We start from the raw sequence: 20,000 nt of genomic DNA on the forward strand, positions 1-20,000 counted from the left end.
CCACCATTCAGTAACACACCCTCCTCCTCCTCCTCTTCCTCCTTAGGTACCAAGGCAGAGATCGCAAACATAACACCCCCCTCCCCACCAAAAAAAAAAAAAAAAAAAAAAAAAAAAAAAAAAAAAAAAAAAAAAAAAAGCCCAACCAAAAGACAACTTGCCAGGCTGAAGATGGTGGAGATTTACATTAAGCCAGACACAGGCAGGTTCACTCAGGAAGTCTGACCATCCCGTTTTCTGACAGTTGCATTTCCTCGGCTCCATTCCGTCCTCCTCTTTTTTTTTTTTTTAATTTTCTTTTTATTAGCCTTGCTTCGGTTTTATCAAGGATTATGTAGTTGGCAGGAGGAGAGCGAGAGTGGCAAGAGAGGGCTCGGGTGCTTTTGGGGTGGCTGCTGTGAGGGTGTTTTTTTTTTTGATGGTGTATTTTTTTTTTTTTTCAATCGTGTTTCCCCTGGATTTGCAGTGGCTCGATCCTTAGGAGCGGTGATGGAGTGTTTAAAAAGATCATATGTAGCATTATATTTTTAGTTTGGTGGTGGATGGATGGAAGAGGTAGTGAGAAGCCTTTGCAGCCCTGCCTGTTGTTGGTTAGATTGAGGCAGAGACTTGGCTGCGATTGGGACGCGACTGTGACATGGGCATCGATCGCTTCCATTGAGAGCAATGCAAAAACACAGCCTGGGTATGTAACACTCTCAGTGCCATCAACACTTGTTTTACTTTATATTTACTGGCAAAACTGACAGAACTATCCGGAGTGCTTTTCTTTGAAATAAGGAATACAAACGTTTGGATGGGAAGGTGCACAAAGAAGATCGTGGAAATAAACGGGGGGTTGAAGGTTGGGGGGTGTGTGGGGGGGAAGAGTCTTAATCATCATTGCTCCACTTCCTAGTCGACTGCCTGTATTTAAGGAGTTTCTGTCTTTTCTCTACTGGGGGATCCTACTAAACTGGTTGAAATGAAAAAAATCAGACTATCAACCTTGAGGGAATATCTGCTAGTTTTCAGGGTTTGTGGTTTCAGCCGGTAGGAAGGCACACAAAATAAAAGATGGCTAGCCAGCTGTTTTAACCTCTTGCACCTGGCTCCAGAGCTGAGGCTCACCAGGATTATTCAGTTATTCGTGTTATCTGTGCTTGAATATTTATAGTGTACGATCTAGAGATTCACACAGTGCATTGTAGCATCTCTTTATCCTTTAGTCGTGGGCTTTTTGGACTTTGCCAACATAAACATGTATTCAATAGTTTTCATTTTATGATAATGAACATAGAGGGTCAATGAAATATAGAAGGAAAAGTCGTAAATCTGCAAAAGTGAAACCTACCCAAGGAACAAAGAAAGGTCAGGTAAACCATCTGTGTAAGTCACAGTAATAGTACCTGCTGTTTGGTTTATGCAGTGGTACTGCTTTATTATTCTCTAAAATGGAACTTATCCGCTAGATCAAGTTAAAACTAAAGGAAGGCTGTGGAGATGGCAAACGACATTGTGTGCATGTTTCAGAATAGGGCGACAGATGTGTACCTTGATTTTTGAATAGTTTAGGTTTATTTGTGAGGATAGTGCACCATCAAAGAACATCTAAAGGAGGCTGAGAAAAATCACTGTTTAATATTGCAGAATTTACTGCTTCCATTCTGACCATGAGCCTAAATTTACACAATGAAATTTGATTATCTCTAATAACAATATTAGATCCTGCACTGGATGGATGAGAATTGAGGTGGTTTTGTTGATTGCAAGGGTTTAATGTTGCATTTCAGAATCTGATGTGGTTTAGCCTCCCTTCCATTAACTGGAAAACCCCTGAGGTTTTACAATTATTTCTTAAAGATAATACATTTAAGATTGCATTGGTAGGCTGAAGAAAAGTCATAAAGGCAAGAAGGGAAGCCCTTAATAACTCTTGAGATTCAGACATGTTCAGCAGTTAGATTGGCTCTGACTTCACCAAGGGTCGACAATGTGTCATTTCCATGAAGCCAAATTGCCCTCTGCCTATATGATATTAATGTGCAAATCAATATTTCAGGGATTAAATTTCCCTTCTTCATTTTTTATGGTTTCTACCTCAATAAGTCTCAAGTCTATTAGAAGAGGCTGGATGATTTAAAATCTTTCACTGCAGAATGGCTTGTCGTAGCCTTGTTTCAAAGACCATTTTTTGGATTTTCGTTTAAAAGACTAAAGGCATTCCAAAGAAGTTGATAGTCAATATAGGGACATGCTCACTGTTGTAAAGCCCTTGTTCGATTAAGAGCTAAAAAGGTATTGAAAATATAATATATATGCTTATATAATATATATACATTCTACTGCTTTAAAAATATTGTGTTAATCACCTATTGATTTATTTCAAAATCAATTGAAGCTCCTTTCTTATTAGTGATTTGTTCAGCATTCTTCAGCCTTGTTGTTAATTTTCTTAAGCAGCATGCATGAATTATTCTGCTGGTAGAATGTGTTTTGGTGTGGTTTTGAAGCATATTTAAACCCAGGCATTTCTACCTCTTTAAGCTAAGTGGTGTGAACAGTTTAGTATTGTGGGAGAACCAGGAGACTTTGAATTCAGCATTGTTTTTATGAAACTAAGGGTCATTTTGCAAATATTTTATGATTTATGCTCATGTGCATATCAGTAATGTTTATTGAGAGTTTCCATTGAATATTCAGGATTAGTTAAAAATTAAAATGGAGCTATCTGATCTGGAAGGAAACAATACATGACAGAAAATTTAAGTCAAAATATGAGGTTGTGACTTTATCACATAATCTTGGGAAGGCCCTACTGTCTATCATTTAGTGTTGTTTTATAGTCTTAGACCATCTGGACTAGGTTCCGCACAGCTGCATGAATTTCATATGTGATAGAACATTTTTTCCATTCAGTGTGAAATGTTCCTTCCTAAAAACGTACACCAGACTCGCTTAATTTAGTCTGCTAAAAGAAATGCACATGAAAAAGGACAAAAGGCTCTTTAATCTCTGCAAGCTGTTTGTTTTTCTTCAAGATTCCTGTCTGTTTGGGTTTGAAAAGTCATGTTTATTGAGCAGATGATTCTGAGGTGTGACATTAAGATAATATATGATTTTTGTGCTAGTTTCTGCTCTCCTAGTTAATTTGCAGATCTACTTTTTATGCCTGTCAAAACACAGTTAATCTATTCTTATTTACAATTAATCTCAATAAAATTAATCTTAACTATGCCTTAGTCAGTAGCTTAAAATATCTAATTATATTCAATTAACTGCTGTCATAGTAATTAACACTGCTTAATTGCCTCTGCATATATTTATGTAAAGCTCATTAGTTACTGCTTGCTCTTTTTTCCTTCTCTCATTCCCATTTTTGTGGATCTGAGAGCACTGACATAAAACCTAGTCTAGTTTTTGACAATTTGAGTCTTGAAGACCTGTGACAATGGCAATACATGTGCTTGTGACCTGTTAGGTGGGTAAATACTGTGTTTTCATATGCAAAAAGATCACCAGAGCTGGGTCTCTAAAGTACTTCCAATCCAGCTCCCTCTACCTCTTGGCCTTTCTCCTACCCCACCACACACAAAAATGTTTTCTAGCCTGTTGATAGAAATATGAGAAGCCAGGTTAAGCTTTGTGTTTATAAATGAAGAGCTTTTCTGCATCTGCCTTGGGGCTGTACCCAGAAGGCAGAGCTTTGCTACTCCAAATTCATTCAAAGGGTTAAAGACTTGGCCAAGGTTCAAACTGAGAAGCGCCCAGGGAAAGTGCATGTGAATATGTACAAGTTTCATGTAATTAGTGCTTAATTATATTAACATATGCAAATTGTCAACTTAGGAGCTTGTTGAGCTGGCAAAGATCAGCCAGGCACAATTGCTGTATTGTTCTGAAACAATAATGGATTTCAAGTTGGATTGTGAAAACACATAACTAGCTATCTAATTTAACTCATACCATGGTGAAATTTCATTAGTCTCCATGGAGACTGGTTTAATTGTGCTGACTAATGTTCTGGGCTGCAGAGTGTCCTAAAAAGAAAGCGTTGTTTGCCTAATCCACCTTACAATGACACTTGTTTGTACATGTTTCCCTTGTGTGAGAATTTGCATATGCAAATAAATAGTTTCTCTGCCCCATTTGTCATGGCTGTTCATTACCCATGAAGAGGACATTGTTACTAGGCTGTTACTGAGTCTCCCAAGACAGGATAGTGTCAACCAGTCCAGCCACATTCTTTCATAATTTGTTTCTGATTAATAGACCAGAGTGAGGCTCATTCTATTCAGGCCTCTGCAAAGGGAAGGTCAGTTCTGTCACTGAAAAGAGTTTCCGCAGCAACTGAAGTTTTTTTCTCTCCCTCCCCCTCCCCCCTCATGCTTTGGCTAAAATAATCATATTTAAAATAATGTATTCTTGCTCTAAGGAATACCACCACTAATAATCTCTAGTTTCCTAAAGCAAAAGATAGGAAAATAAAGGAGATTCTGGTATTGGAATATTAATCCTGTTTTTGACAGAAAGGTAAACTGATATAATTGCTTTTCAGTCGAAGGAATGGGGGTTTATACAAGTGTGAAAGCATCGGAAAAGGATTAGCATTTTTTTGCATAATGAAAAGCTCTGTTGAATAGGGCACTGAATGGTTGACTGAATGACTGAGATGAAAGGAAGATGAAAATGCAGGCTCCTCTTTCTTTATGCCTATGTTCAGCTCTCCCCAAAGTTATGTTTGTCCAAGACTTGAGAAAACAAGCAGAAGCTCAGATTTTAGCAAATTGCTAAGATGCCCTGAATTTACATCATCATGAGAAGTAACCCGTACGAGAGTAGTGCAGCGAAAGGATAAGAAACACAGGTTTGTATGGAGGGGAGCTCCAGGAACATGACAGGCAAACCAAATATTGACTATTGGGTATCAAGGATTCCCAGCACTTTGCTTGGGGGAAAGGAAGAGGGAGGACAGGGGCCGGCAGGGAGGGAAGGAGCTGCTGTAAAAGTTGCCAATGGAAATTATGCATCAACACATAATAATCTAATAAAAGTTCGGTATTCAAGGAAGTAGGGTTTAGTCAATATCTGTTTTAATTATTAAACTGTTTCTCCTTTGGAAAAAGTTATGAATTCTGACTCAGTGCTAAGTGTTTAAGTGGTATAGGAGCCTTGCTGGGGAAAAAATTACTCTCTTTGCTCGCCTTTGAAAACAGAGAAAGCTTACCAAAATAGCAATTGATACATGCACGTAAGGAGCGGGGTGTTCAGTGTGACTGTGTCAGCGTACTCAGGTTGGTTAAAACATTTGGATTCCTGTAGATTCAGGTGGCAAGAAGGGCCCTGGCCTCCTCCTGCAGTCAGTGCTGGCCCCCTCCACCTCCAGCTAGCACAGGATCAGGCCCCCAGCCAGGGCTGCAACTGGTTAGCTGTTGACAATGTGATCAGTGCTTCTAATTATGTTCTCTCAACAGTAATTAGGGCAGTTAAAATACCATAAGTGTTGAGCCACTTTTGAAAGTGGGAAGTGGTTCTTTTGTATGTATGTAAATCAAATGCAGTGTGAATAATTATTTGTATGTGTGCATATTAAATAGGCTCTCTTTTTTATCAGGTCAACATAATTACCGATTTAGAGCTACTGTGGAAAAACTCTTGGTAGTCAGACTCAATATTAACTTGTTTCGGGGATTTTTTTCCAGTTTGCAGAACATTTCTTTGTAAATGCTTGTTAGTTCATATTTGGCTTGAGCTGATAATATTTAAACATTGGAGATGCCTCTAAGAAATTAGGATTGCTTACAAATAAATGAGCCAAAACTGTAAATGCAGACAGGGCCTTGGAAGAATAGTCACAAAAAACCCTCTATTTTCAAAGATAAAGACCTTCTGGAGGTTTTAGAATGTTTTGCTGCTTGCTTTATGAAATTCCTTAAAGCTTCTTTGAAAGGAATATGCTTAGGGTATGCCTTTCATTCTGGGAAGAGCTTATTAATGTATTTCTATAAGAAAAATGTGTTAAATAAAAAAATAAATTAATTTGTATTTTAAAATATTGTTAACCAAGCACCATGTGTTATCTCTGGCAAAGTTCCAGCCACTGTAGAACTGGATAACACATGGGTTAATAATAACTTATGTGATGTCTGCATTCTTTCTGAATGGGCAGAATCCCCGCTCACCAAGATTCTGAGATTCAAGATTTTAAAGAATAAGATGTAACACAAAATATGGTTATGTAAACAGATGCACAGACAGGAGAAACTAAGACATGTATAAGCTGCTTTTACCGAACAGGTATAACAAACCTAGTCGGTTTTGGTTGGTAGTTGTTGAGATTTGTTGTTGTTTTTGAAAGGGGTAATAAACAGACGTATTGATAGCAGGATTTTGCAGACCTGTAGAGATAAATTTGTTTTGCATAAATAAAAGCAGAAAGTTCAGTCTACAATACATGCAACTCTATTCCTTTTTAATAGTCACTCTATAGCAGTTTTACACCAGTGTTTTAATTATTATTGCAACTTTTGCCGTGTTCTAAACTAACCAGAAAAGTTTGCACCGGCCTGAAATATGGCAGACTTGTTGAGGAATTACGTTTTCAGCTTAAAAAAAATATTCTGAGGAATGGTTTAACTAAGTTATAAGGTCAAAATAAAAGTTTCCTATATCAAGACACTCTGTTTTATGTTCACATTATTCAGAATTTACTTTCAATTAAAAAAAAAGAAATCAGAGAAAGATACATATATTTAGATTAATTTGTCTGAATTATATTCAATTTGCTTTTTTTTATTTTTGAGAAAAAATTTAAAGACACACATAAACTGGGATCTCTTCACAGATAAATCTAGCAGACTTTTAATACTCACAGTGATCTGATCAGTTTTCCCAGCTCCTAAGAAGGTGTTATGGTCCTTCAGGTCAATAGTTCACAAACTAAAGGCTCTATGTACATGAAAGACCATGGTGACTCTGAAAACAAACATTTACCATACTGCAGCAGTGTCTGCAGAACAAGCGATGTACACACTGGGTATACATTTAAAACTGCATTCAAATAGACAAACATTCTGTTTCTGAAACAAAGAAACACATACAAAAGGTCTGTCTTGATGTGTGCTATGACACATATAACCAAAAGAACTATATTCTTCCCATTTACCCTAAACTAAATCAACAATTACTGCCCTGAAATTAGAGGAATAATATGGGTGTAAAACTGGCAAGACAGTTTTGATATTAGTGGAAAAAGAATCAGGCCTGTAGTTACCACTTGACAATAATTCCATAAAATCAAATTCAAAAGGTTTTGTCTCCTCTTTTTGTGCTACCATTTCCATTTTTAAGGGAGGCACCGGAAGGTCTGTAAGTAAGAGGTTTTCCAGAGCGGCTGAGGGGCGGTCAGTTCTCTCCCTTTTACCAGGTAACAGCAGGGCTAGGGGTCTGTGAGAGGCTGCTGCTGAAGGCTTGCTCCTCCCTGTTTTGACACTGAGGCTGCCTTATAAATTCACCTAATCTGAGATGACAAGGCACCTGTCACTGGTAGTGCTCCAGTGTTTGGGGCACTGATGGAAACCTGGAATAATCCCAGTTGTTTCCACACTTGTCCCAGAAGATGGTAGTGTAACAGATAAGAATAATCTCTTTTTCATAGCAAAAACATTACTTCTGTCTATCTGTTTGGGATGGTCCTTTGATTTTTGGTATTCAGAGGACCAGAGCTTTCATAGCAAGAGAGGGGAAAGAAATATCCTTGGATTTGCCATGTGTTTCATGATGTTTTTGAATGCAGGTGGTTTGTCTGTTTGAGAAGCTATGGCTGTCCACCTTTAATTAAGACTCTCCTTGTTTACCACCTAACACTTCCCATGCATTCCCCACTCCAGAAAATAAGGTTCTGAGTGAAAAGTAGCTCCTTAAACAGGGAATTTACTCCTGTGGGTTTTATTCAGGTCCTTTTCTGTTTTTTTTTTTTTTTTAATTGAAATATAGTTGTTGATTTTGTTTACAGCACCAAGGGTTTAAATTAAAGAAAATGTAACATTTCTAAAATAAATTATTTAGTTATATGGCATATGTCACCCCTCAGTCTCTCAGTTCCTTTGAGTTTTCACAACTGTTCACAAAAAAAAAATAAATTTGCCATTGCAGTGCAGTTATCTCTGGGGTGGGATGTGCCACCCCCTGCACACAAAACCATGAGCCACTCTGCTAAAACAAAGTAATGTGCTTTGGGAGTTTTTCCAGCGGCAGCAACTGGTTTCTGTAGGGAAGAAAAATATGATTTCTCACTGAGTCGTCTGCAGTGCACTGGGACAGACGTTTCGGTTCCAGTGAAAGGCATCACTGGAGTTTTGAGTCCAAACTGGTCTGGCCTGTGGATTTGTCTCTCCCTTGATGGGTGCTTTCCGCAGCATTTTTGCAGTTTCCAGCTTTGACTGAGGGCCTGTTCCGAAGTCCAGCGCCGCCTCAGCGATTTCCCCAGGTTTGGATCAGGCCCTTGCAAAGAAGAGCGTCATCTGCTGAGGCACCCGCCGCAATTCCAGCAGCGGCAGGTCAGCGCTGCCAGGCAGCCGCCCCCCGGCCCCGGGGGGAGCGCTCACTGAAATCACAGCTCTTTCCTGAGTGGGTGGAAAGGCAACAGGAGACAGCAGAGCAAAAAAATGTTAGTATTTAAATATAGCAGAAACTGGGAGCCTGACAGTAACTCAGCTACTACAGAGTCAATTCAGCCATCTGGAGATGGTGACATGTCAAAAAGGGGGGGCGGGGGGAAGAAGAGGCGTTGTGAGGGAGAGAGTACTTAAAAATGAAGAATTTCATTCCACGTTGAAATCTATTCTCCATGCAGGATACAGCTTTAATGTTGAACAGCATAGCTCTCTGAGTGGTTTTGTGCATCAAAGACGTACATACTGGAGCACCTAGTGTCATACCACAGCTGGAATCTAATGTTCCCAGACCAGATTTGTTTGGCCCAGCACAGAGTTTACTGTTGAAATTAGTTTGATTTTTCAATGTTATTATTATTTAAAAATAGATTTTGAGGCTGTTTGAATTTTTAAAACACATTCTGTGGTAATGATTTATAAACATTCCTGATTTCAACTGTAGCTGTACAGAAGGGTTGAATCTGCTCTCAGCATATTTTTACCATGATTTTAATAATTGGAGGCAAATATACTGCGTATCTTTTAGGTTCATTTAAAAATCTATGCAATTTAAACAAACAGTGAATTGTGTAATGGTTTGTCTGGGAATTACTTAGGCTGCACAGCATAATAATATTTTATTAGCTGTCATTTGTTTTCAAGGAAGAAAACGGTGATTTTTATGTTGTGTGTTATGTGAAAACTTGGCACTGAAACAGGACAGTCCCCAAATGTGAATTTCTTAAAAAGGCGGGACAGTAGTTGCGCAAAAGGTGAGGACTTGAGAAAAATTGGGGTAGGTCATTTCTTTCCTGAAATGAAGCAGGGTACAGATTAGTAGCCATTAAGGTTTGCCAGGAGTTGCTGGTCACAGAAGCCTGTTTAAGTGCTCACTGTCAACAAGGAAATCATGGGCAGCACTTAAAGTGGCTCACCTCTGATTTATTCATAAACCTCACACGAGCACTTGGCTTTGTTGTTGCTCTGGTAAGGGGGAACTGATGCCAGTAAGAACAGGAATAAAGAGCTTCTTGCATGGTCCAAAAGTGAATAGCACTTTATCTCAAAGCATGACCTTCATTCCCAAGATCTGTTGTGTTACAGTTGACTCTGCTAGATGTGTATTCTCAGATGAATTGCTAGAATACGTTACAACAAATATATACTTTGTAAACCCTCTAGATGTAACAAGAACCGTGTAACTGGAACTTAGGTTCTAACTTGACAGAAAGGTTGTGGTATTCACAGGGAGCTGTGCGATTTCCGTTTCAGACAGTGCTTTATGTTGGTGTTTTTATTGTGAGTCAGAAAACAGTGTGATTATGTGGCTGTGATTCAAATGAAAATTTTATATTCTTTAAGGGATTTATTTGAGAAACATATTTTGATAAGAGCAGACACACAGAATGTGAAGTGATTCAGAGACTAAAAAGGAAAAAAAAAAAAGTTGACTTTGTTTTTAGACATATTTGATGGCTGCTGCTATATTTTTGTTTCTCTAAAAAAGGCAAAGTAGTGCTTGCAGTCCGCAATGGGGGAAGGGGCCTTTCGAAGACGGTCAACTACCATGTTTGCACTGGGGCAGAGGTTGAGTACAGTTACTTAAATCCCCAGAGAAACATTTAGTTAACGCTAGACTCTTTCTGATCCCGTCCGAGTCTGGTTTTCTTTCCTGCTTTTTAATGAAGTTTGTTTGTTGCTATGTTTAGGTTACGTTTTTAAACTCGCTTGCATTTTCACAGCAGATTTGACCAAAAGAGTCATAATGGAAGACAGTGATGAGAGTTAATGATACGTCTTTGATAAAGCAGTCCTCGTGTGCAATCTGATCACAGCCATCAGCTCATTTGTCATGGCTGAAGTGAAAATGTCAGGACCAATGAGTGTATCAGTGCTGAAGGGGGCGAAAGGGCTTTTGGAGACACTTTTGTACTGGGAGTGGGCCATAGCTTAGATGCAGCTCTAGGGAAATACTGGGATTAGCCAACTCTGTGCACAAATCCCTAGCATAACAGAATTAGTTGGGAAAATGAGGTTTGTTAGGGAAAAAAAAATCTGTAGAACTGCTCTAGGCTTCAGCCCAGGAACTATGAAAAGCAGTAAAGCATTTTATTAAAATAATTTTAGCAATGTGAACGTGTGCACATTCCAGTGAAAATCATAACTGGTAGCCAACATACTGACACAACCCGTCCTAATGCATTTTGCATATGTATGTGGATTTCCGTATAAAATTAAAAAAAATGCATTTAAAAAATACAGCGTTTGCAATCTTAAAAGAAGGTTTACTCAGTTTGACACAGTGGAAATTTATGCAACATTAAAATACGAACTGATGCTGATGATCTTTTTGCATGGGTTAGTTCAAATAAAATATAAGGATAGTCTCTCTGCTGTAGACACTTCTTTACTCAGGGGGTAATTCATAATAAAAAAACATGATTGCCAAACTGGGATTTTGTGGTGGCCAGCCTTTTCTCTTTTTGGCTAGTCTGTGCAAAATGCTTCTGAAGAATATCACAGTTGGCAGATGTAGGATAACCTATTGTATATGCCTGCCTTGGCAAGATTGCAAATGCAAATATTTTAGGCCTCTGAAAAACAAGTTTTAATATCCCTTACAATTTTTGTTTTTGTTTTGTTCACATTCATTACAATAACTGGATAATTTTGGCAGCCAGTTTCAATTCTTTTTTTTAAATCTTGAGAGATTCATGGTTTCAGTGGTATCCTTCGGCAGTGAATCCTACTGTCTATAACCCCTTTGCTCCTCTCATCATCAGGTTTTAATTTGTCACAGCTTAGCTTTCTTGGAAACCTGCTACTTGTCTGCTGGAAAGCTTTGTCTTGCTTCCTGTTACATACCTAGGAAGAGCACGGTGCTTTTCCCACTGCGTTGTCCATAAAAATGCTGAAGAGATCTTGGTTTCTTTGAGGTCGCGATCCTTCTTGCCAGACCTATTCAACTGATGGGGAACAGTGTAGATGTTTAACCTGGTAATCTCACTACCTACACTATGGCAGCCCAAGAGAAGTGAGTGGGAGTGAGTTATTCCATCTCCAGTGTGTGGAGCAGTTACTGAGAATTGTCTCGATACTGGATTTGTGTAGCTGATTGTCTGTTGGGCTACACCAGTTAATAATGGCTGTTTACCTGTATGCCCTGTGTGTTCGATACTGTGAGACTTGGGTGTTTTAACTTCCCACACCTGCGCTGAGGGTGTTCAGCAGGCTGCCAGCACTGGGCTGAGAGCAGTTTTTCCCTTTGTTTGGTGTTCCTATTAATGGTGCTGCTGCAGGTTTATCATCTTTCCCTTGGTTTTAATGGGAGACTCGGAAGAAAATCATTATTGCCTCAGTTGTCTCACCAATCTGGTTGCTGCCACCATTCCGCAAGGCCTCGGAACGGGAGCAGCGCGTGGCGGTGGCAGCACCGGCCCTCGCCGTGCTCTGGATTATTGGCGCGTCTGCGTTGCTGCTGTGTGATGCATAGCTTTTGTCCGTGGTGGAAATCTCTCACTTCCCATTTCTTTCCCAACACTTGGGCATAAGTTTGGGAGCAGGCAGAACTGGCGCACATGCTGATTGGAGGGGGTGGAGAGGAGGGGGTGTGTGGCAGAGCCTTAGGCTGTGGCTCAGGTACCAGGCAATTGCCTCTGCTAAGGCCAGGCTGCCTCGCAGCAGGCTTGCAGCTAGCATGTGAAACCTGCTCTTGTGGTCATGGGCTTCAGGCCCGCGGTCCTTCTGGGCCTTCTCATGCTGTGAATGTGACCACAGGGACTAAAGATACCAGGTAACCTTGAGTCTGGCATAAAAATATGTAATAAAGCTGCAGCCACCAGTCTTTAAACCCTAAACACTTCCCTGTTTATGCATGTCAGTGTGAGTGGCAGCAGTAAAGTAATTTATTTAATCTAACTAGTACTTATCTTTGTTAGGAGTCGCCTGCAGATTTCTTCCATTTCATGTACAGTGGATTGTCCTTTTTCAGATAATGTGCTTGTACAACCTTTTTTTTTTTAAAATTCTATTGATTTACAATATTGAAGTGATATATCTGATACCTGTTTCCTGCACTTTGACTGTACGTAGTCAAAGAAGCTGATGGGATTCTTCCCTCCCTTCCACAAGCCTTTAGGTGTTTTAAATGTATAATTATAATTGCATGTCATTTGATAGCTGCACTAATTGCTGCCAACCATTGTCTGTTTGCACTTAATGCTGAAACCTGATCAACATCCTGCTTTGGTTGATGTTTGGTGGTAAACTTTAATTAACTCTTATTGCATTGAAGAAGAGCTCAGTCTCTGTGCTAACTAATCATTTACCTTCATTATGTCCTGACAGCTCCACTTGTTCCTGGTACTAATAGATACACCAGTCAGTAAATAAACCTGCAAACCTTCATGCCTTCAAGTTGTTCCTCATTGATATTTTGTTGCTTAAAGTATAATGGAGTAAAGATAATTATTTCAGTTAGTTTTGTATCTCTGCTTTTCCAGACACTGATCTCAAATTGCCTTTTTCATGCCAGACAATATAATTTTAATAGTAACTGTAGATTTAAGATAACATTATTCCTTCAGCATGGTTCCTATATACATGCATCTTTTGAATCAATACAATTAAGCTTGTCTCCTGTTGGAATTCTTGTAATTATTTTTCTTGAAATACTTTTCCTGTAATGATATTGAAGTTAAAGTAATCAGGTTACTGGCAGATCATGTAAAATTCAACTCAAAATTGCTGGCTGCTTGATTTTAATTTGTCTGACATCAAGTTTGTTTGAAAAGGGATAATATGTGGTTAAACCAAGGAGCTTATAATTATGGTTGACATTTGTTTGTTTATAATGAAATCTAATTAAAGTTCATACATTTTAAAACACCAAAGTTAATTACTGAATTGCTCACTTCACTTATGCACAGCAGTCAAATTAACTTGCAGAACAAAAAAATGACAAAAGACTATGCATAATAAAAACAAAATGCCCAGCTGATCTTGGCAGTACTAAACAAATTTGCCATGATAATATTCTAGAAAAAAAGTGCTTTAATAATAACTAAACTGTTTAAAAAACATCCTGTGTTTTCACTGACCAGGCTGACTTAATACAGAGTAATATTTAAATGTTAAACATGATTTACAATACCACAGCCTTTTTTTTTTCTCCTGCTCAAAAGCAAGATTCTTTATATTTTGTTTTCATCAAGACTCTTTCTAAACTTACCTGGAGTTACGGTGTCTCCCCAAGACCTGGACTGTTTGCTTGACTACCTGCCTCGTGGTAACTTTTAGAAATATAATTGCAGCATTTTTAGCATGCAAGCAAAAAAGTACTGTAATGTTTATTTCACAATTTGTTTTGAGACAACAAAGCGGTTAGGTGAATGCTGTAGAGCCACTCTGACTCCCTAGTCATTATTTGTTACTTTTGCCATCCATTCTTACCTTGCAAATATGCTGACAGAAGGCACATGCAGACTTCAGTAAAATCACAAAGCTTGTGATAATTCACACTTTAGAAGATTATGCTGCTCTATTTTACATCATTAAAGAATTTTTAGTATACTTACTTATGTTAATATTACATTTTCATTAAATTAGACCTAAGTTTAATGAAGCAAAAACCTACATATCTGTATTTTTTTCTTAAGAGCTGTGAATTCAAATGATCTCTTTCATAGTGTGTGAGAACAGGTGACGGATCCAGGCAGCACTATTTTTCATGAAGATAATTAGGATTAATTTTCTAGCTGCTTTTATTTAATTTAGTTCCATGCGAGTTTAAAACAACATCTAATGTAAACTAACTTTAGTCAGAGTTAAAGAGATTAAATGGTGAAAGCTTTACAGATTGGGAGTATTGACATATGAATAAACACAGTAAATATGATTTATTAATTTCTAAAATGATTGATGCAGTGAAGTTCTTTAGAGGAAAAAGGAATATGGATTCAATAGCTAAGCTTTATATTTAGTGGGATTATTAACTTGAACTCCCAAATTTAACAGGGGTTTGGGGAGTGAAAAGGGAAGGCGTGGGGGCTCTTTCCCTTAATGACATGCTTGTAAAATTGAGTGTAATTTACATAACCTTTCATAGTTTATATTGTGTGTGTTATAATACAGGATCTGATTGATTTGTAGATTAATATTTATTTAGTAAAAGAAAATCAAAGGGATTAAGCAGTCATCATTTTAACTCTAATCCTACTTTGCATAGATGAGACAAAGGGAGGTGATTAATGCTCTAATGTTCACTGGGTCACTATCATTCAGATGCACCTTTCTCCATAAAGAAAGAAAGGCAAAAAGTTGATGCTTTCTCCTAGTATTGGCAAACAAGAGTTTTCTGGGAATTCTTTGCCTGATTAGGCCATTCTTCATCACTAATGAAGTAATCACTCCAGAACCTGTGTCAGGTAGTAAAAATATGGTATGAAAGCAAGAATTAGAAGGATAATTACAGTTCATGTTCTTGTCTAACACCAATGTGAGCTATTAATATTCAGTTAGAACAAATACATGCAAACTATGGTAGCTGGAAAAAAAAAGAAGCCAATATGTTTGTAGAAGTAGCCTAAGACATAGGCCTATCTTGCATAATGATTCCAACATTTTCCTAAAACAACAAAACCAAACAACAACAAAAGAAACATATTGCACAGTAGCTTTGTCAAGCTGGGATTGCTGATCTTGCTTTTAAAAGGAGAACAGCTGCAGTGGTTTCATTAAAGCTGTGGAAAGAAGACGGGAGAGTAATGCAACAGTTCTTCACCATTACAATTAAATTAAAAATTCCAAAGCCTATAATAGCGTTATGGCCATTGTGTACACTTTCCCGTTGCTTCTTAGGATAGAAAACAAAGAGGCAAATCCTATCCTGACAGTGAAGGAGAGCTGATCAGCCTCAGGAGATTTCATTGTAAGAGTTTAAAAATCAGCTGGAATGATGTTCAGTATTAGCCTTTGTGGATAAGAGGAACATGAGAGAAAATAATCGAGTTGAACAGTACACTCAAGTTTGTCTTTTGCAAACTTCTCCATCCCCCCTCTTGTCCTTTCAGTGTACTGTTTTAGATGCATAATATATTTCGTTACATCCCCCTATTCAAACTTAATTACCTTCTCCCCTTTGTCGTGACATGGGCGGAAAGTTTTTGCCGTGTCAGGAGAGGTCGTCACACATTCTTTTGCAGTTCTCTTCATTAATTCCTTCTTGCAGAAGCATTTTCTATCGTGCTGGGAAGGTAGAAGGGTGTAATAGAAGAGCCCTGAAACATCAGCAGGAAGCTCTAAGCTGGTTAATGCAGTATAATTGTCTGGACATAGACTGGTCTTTGTTTGTGTGGTTCACTTCGAATCAGCTGTAATTAACTCCAGAGTGTTTCCAGATTGCCAGCAAAGAAAAATTACAGCTTTTCTGTTTTAAATTGGAAAGCTCACAAAGACATTAACTATGCAGATTGCTTTTACTTTGATATATTTCTATCCCATAAGAAAAAGCTTATTTGGCTCTTTTTCCCCCCTCCACCCAAAATGTGCTTTTGTTAAGTTATTTGATATAAGATCTATTAGAGTTAAATGGCTACTTAATAGTTCAGTCTGAAAAATATTTTTCTTCATATCATCAACCACTCCAACACTTTCATTTGTCTCAAGCTATTGTTTATTAGAATGTTTTTTGTTTCCTTGGGGAGAAGGGGACTAGTGTGTTTGTTTTTCACTACTATGCTGGGCCCAAGTTTCTGATAAATGTCTAGATGGCTTTCTGTACAGGAAGATAAACTGCTGTGTATCTTTTGCACCAAACAGGCTGAAATGAAAGACACCTCTGCATTACACTGACCCACCTTCTCTTTCCTGGCAGCTTTAAGCTTCAGGAAAAGAAAATATCCGTAGTAATTATATGGCAGGTAGCTTACCTGTATTTGGATATTTCAAACAAGTGATTGTGGGAAAATGGGCAATTTAAAATCTGTTCAACTCGTGGTCAGCTAAGTGCCTACCACACCCTGCTAAAAGGTACTGTGTACAGTAGTTCATAATTATGGATTGCAGCATGGGCTAAAACGAGAAGCAGTGTGAGCAAGTTTCTAGCTAATCTAATGCATCTAATAATACAGCGCTATACACAAAGGATCTGTCAGCAATTGATGCAAAAAAAGTCCAACCAAAATCTTTTTTTTTTTTCCTTCTTTCTTCTGAATTTAACAATAAGGAATTTAAGCCTCAATGTGGCTTTAGCAACCAAAGAAAAGAAGCTCTTGGTGTCTGCATAATACCACTTTGATGGATTTTTTCATCAGTCCTCTGTACGTGGCAACAAATAAACAAGTATAATTATACTTGTGAAGGCCTATTCATTGCTTTGTCAGGATTAGATATATGTGCAGTTTTCACACTGAGCCTCTCTTTTGTCTTTGCCTAACTCACTATGACATATTGATAGAGGATTTGGTATGGGGAAAAGGCCACAGCAGAGACAGTGATGACCTTTTGGAAACTTGATATAATTCAGGGATTTTTATTTATTTTCTTTTTCCTTTTTTTTTTTCCTTTTTCCTTTTTCTTTTTTTTTGGGGGGGGAAAGATTTCTTTAACTTGTTACCAAATTCAGAGGCAAGTGTGCAACTTTTAACCCGTTTTTACCAGAGTAAATAAAGAATCAAAACTGTTATGAGATGGCTAAAAAGCAGATGGGAATAAAAACAATAGGCTAAGAAGCCTCTTGGTCTTCTTTCCCAGCACTTAGCACTGTGGCTAACCTAGCATTCCTTTCCCATTATTCCATCCTCTTGATCAGATCACGTTCTTTTTAATCATTTCACAAACACTGTCTCACTGGACCGTAGAAGAGGGCTGGGACAATCTCAATTAAAAAACAGAGGTAAAACTGGCACTTGTGATTCTTTGTTCTAATGGGAACTCTGCATTTTAAATGCAGAGGAATTCTCCTATTGTTCAGAAAGCACCCCCTTTTCATTAGCAAATCTGGCTGTAGGTGGGTTTTTGTAATTTAGCTGAGCAGAGTTTAGAGCACAGTTTCTCCAGGAGGAAAGCAGAGGTTAGCAATTCAAGGTTTTCTGTATATTGGCCATTAGTTCCGAGAAAAGGATTTATATGATCAAAGTTGGTGGCCTTGTGAATTACTGAGAGAACTTTAAATACTAAGCAGAGCGGCAGGTATGTATTTCTGTGAACTCAGCTGATAGCACTGGCAGAGATTCGATTTTTTTCTTGATGTCTTAAGGCTATACAGATATGTGCTTAATATATATCCATTTTGCTTTTTTTTTTCATATACTGTATGTTTTTCATTGTGATTTCTTTTGCAAAGAGGATTGAAATCTGTTGTAGAGACTTTGTGGAAAAATGTTTTTTCTGAGGCAGTCCTTGTAATTTTTTTTATCTATGACTTTGTGAAACTTTGTTATAACTCTCGCAGAAGGTCCCTGGGGAGGAGATTATTTTTATTTTTATTTTTCAATATTGAAGATACTGTAGCCTCTAATGGATGCATCTTCCATCATGTGTTATGTATGATCAGTAAGTTATGCCAGTAATTTTTAATTCCTCATCAAGGTATAATGATTTCATCTACCTTGTCTGATAGCAAACATGGCCACAAAGACTGTAAACAGCTCAAGTATGGAAATACATTATGGTTTCTCTCTGTGCTGCCCGTCAGTTCAAAGATTTAGTATTTGTTTTAATTGGAATGAAATATACTCTTGTTTATACAATTGTGATCAGAGGGCTGATGTCATTGTTTAGTACTGATTAATACTGAAGTTATATAAGGAGACAACTATAAATGTGCAGCTTATTTAAAAATGTTGATTAAGTAACAGAAAAGATGTTGTGACACTTGTTACTGTGCTGGTTTTGTTTTTCACTTTGACTATGTGGTGGAAGGTTTAAAAATATAATTTACTTCTGCTAAATCTTTTAAGAGAAAATTGCAACAGCACTGCTGTTCAGCACAGGGCTGTGGGAAGAAGGGGAAGGGTGAGATGCTATGCTGCAGAACCCATTTTGTATCTGCCTAAAATTACTTACTGCTCATAAATGCCATCTGGCCCCAGTATGGTGTGCATGCCCAGGACTGTAACTGGCAATTGTTTCTGTGTGTGTGCACTGGACACTGTGATGCTGTGGGATACCATAATACACTGCAGTATGGGTAAAGCCTGCTTCAAGCAGAAAAGGTTAAATGGAAAGCCTCAGATACGGCTAGAATACTTTTAGGGAGTTGCATTTGGTTCCATTTGCTGTATTAACTCCTTTTTATCAGTTAGTTTTACCTACTAAAGAGGTTTCACCTTGATTGATCCTTTCATAGTACTGGGTAGGGCAGAGTTACTGCACACGCATCCCTGTATCATTGCTGGGAAACAAAACAGAAGAACTGCTGCCCAAAAGACTTCTTGTACGCATGATGTGTGCCAGCTGTGTGTGTGTCTTCTTGCTTGCGTGTGCGTTTTCGTGTGACTGGAATAGCCTCACAAGTGCAGTTGCTGATTGCATACATGTAAAAGTACTTTGTACCAGTATCGTTTATCCTTTTGTGTCAGAGTTGAGAAGTATCTGTGTGAAGACATTTGGAAGGGGCTGGGAATTACTTTCTGGTGCAACTCTCCTTGTGCAACTTTTTATCTGTAGATAAGGCCTTTGGGGGAGAACGTGTTAGATGTGCAGGCTTTCTTCAGGATGCATACACTGTTTGTGCAGATTTGCCTAATGGGAAGGTAAACATGCTTGTCTCTGGACTAATTAGAGAATTATTAAGTTTCCATGCTCATTGTGATCAGATTATTTCAAAAGGTTTTTAAATTGTATGTGTGCCATGAGCAAACTTAACCTGGTTCTCATCAGTGATTAAAATTACACACCAAGCTTTGTGACGTTTGATTCAGGAGCAATTAGGCTGTCATTTTAGCCATCTCAGATACCAAAACTAATTTTGATTCATTTTCATTCTATGCAAATCTTCTGATGTATCTTAAACTGATCACTTCCTCTCTCTGATGTAGCTGACAAGATTAGACTTGATTACACTTAAAAAAAATTAAACAGCTATCCTTCATACTTAATATCTCAGTGACCTTCACTGAAGCCTTTCTAGGGAAGGATTTTTTTTAATCCCAAAATCACACTGAGTGATTTTATACAGGGATGTAGCACCTGTCTATTATGTATATAAACTTATATTGTCCAGCTATGCAAAATTTTTGAATTGGATTTGCTTGTAAATGAGAAGATGTAAAAAATATTAATGCCTCAGATATCTAAAACAATAGTTTTCAGGATGTAATCAAACTTTTTTACTTAATTGAAAACTCATCTGATAAATTGGTTACT

The 20,000-nt window shown here is 38.0% G+C and overlaps 1 protein-coding gene and 1 long non-coding RNA gene across 7 annotated transcripts in view; one reads left to right on the forward strand and one right to left on the reverse strand.

The window, feature by feature from the left end:
* LOC119698380 overlaps nucleotides 1–59 on the reverse strand; it is a 27,152-nt gene extending 27,093 nt beyond the window's left edge. Inside the window, exon 1 of the long non-coding RNA XR_005256144.1 lies at nucleotides 1–59. This exon is cut by the window's left edge and continues 123 nt beyond it. This is a non-coding gene — a long non-coding RNA (uncharacterized LOC119698380).
* ZFHX4 (zinc finger homeobox 4) overlaps nucleotides 1–20,000 on the forward strand; it is a 197,192-nt gene that overhangs the window by 8,186 nt on the left and 169,006 nt on the right. Inside the window, exon 1 of one of the 6 annotated variants that reach the window (XM_038130224.1) lies at nucleotides 462–685. The exons of the other annotated variants lie outside the window; for them this stretch is intronic. The gene's annotated coding sequence lies outside the window, so the exon portion shown is untranslated. Of the gene's footprint in view, nucleotides 1–461; nucleotides 686–20,000 lie in introns of those variants that run through there. 6 annotated transcript variants of the gene reach the window in all.

The sequence above is a fragment of the Motacilla alba genome, chromosome 2 (genome assembly GCF_015832195.1).
Source record: "Motacilla alba alba isolate MOTALB_02 chromosome 2, Motacilla_alba_V1.0_pri, whole genome shotgun sequence".
NCBI classification, from domain to species: domain Eukaryota; kingdom Metazoa; phylum Chordata; class Aves; order Passeriformes; family Motacillidae; genus Motacilla; species Motacilla alba.